A 1239-nucleotide genomic window follows, 5' to 3' on the forward strand; every position below is an offset into this window, starting at 1 on the left:
AAGTAGTTCATATTGTCACATTATTCAAGTATAGCACAGGATAGCTGAGACAAGCCCAACTACTTGAAGTTAGTCTTTCCAGTCCCGGCTATACTGAATACATTTAAATTACATATTAAAAGTAGCTAACTACCTCTACTGACAAAAAAAAAGGTTTTCCTCATTGAATATTTATCTAATAAAATATTTTGAAATTTATTATAAAAACTTTCGAAAAACTTTTATTTGCCAGTATTTATATCCATTATTTTCTAATTTATTTATGAATAATATGACATTATCCATAAAAAATGTGCTGTTATTACAAACAGTTAAAAATCTTTTTAATTGAGACGTAATTACGCCTTTCAGCATCATACGAGGAACTACACTATTGGAGGTAGGTAGACCAAGGATGGGAAAATTAAATGCTCTTCTCTTGTCAAAATATTTAGTTGCGCTTTACCATTTACTAATTTGATATCCAAATTTAAATAATAAGCATGATTATTATTATTACTTTTTTTCTGTTTCAAATTCTTTTGGATATATTAAACTTGGTGAAACGTACTGATTATTTATAGCAATTAGATCATCTATGTAACAAAAAGTATCTATATTATGATTCTGCTTGTTTATCGGCCCGGCATGGCCAGGTGGTTAGGGCGCTCGACTCGCAATCTGCGGGCCGAGGGTTAGAATCCCCGTTACACCAAACATGCTCGCCCTTTCAGCCATGGGGGCGTTATAATGTGACGGTCAATCCCACTATTCGTTGGTAAAAGAGTAGTCCAAGAGTTGGCGGTGGGTGGTGATGACTAGCTGCCTTCACTCTAGTCTTACACTGCAAAATTAGAGACGGCTAGCGCAGATAGCCCTCGTGTAGCTTTGGGCGAAATTCATAACCAACAAACAAACAAATGCTTGTTTATATGTACGACCGTTACGCTTTCTGACCGAGAACCCGCTGCATAAGCATGCGTAGTTAGAATGTTTCCCCATGCGCATTATTCAATGGACGACAAACAGTCTGCCTGCGGCAGAGAGCTGCAAAGCTTAGTGATCAAGTCGCTACAATTGCTGTATGAAACAAGAAGTAACAACAAAAGGGGTATGTAAATATACTTCACTAAACATTTTGTACAACGGAATATTAAAAACTTATCAAAGTTTTTAAAAAAGGTTTGACGTTAGGTCGTAGAATAGCATTATAAGTTTATTTATCGATAGTATTGAGTACAGTAAAGTTTAGTCCTAACT

Source organism: Limulus polyphemus, unplaced genomic scaffold (assembly GCF_000517525.1).
Source record: "Limulus polyphemus unplaced genomic scaffold, Limulus_polyphemus-2.1.2 Scaffold572, whole genome shotgun sequence".
In the NCBI taxonomy this organism is placed as follows: domain Eukaryota; kingdom Metazoa; phylum Arthropoda; class Merostomata; order Xiphosura; family Limulidae; genus Limulus; species Limulus polyphemus.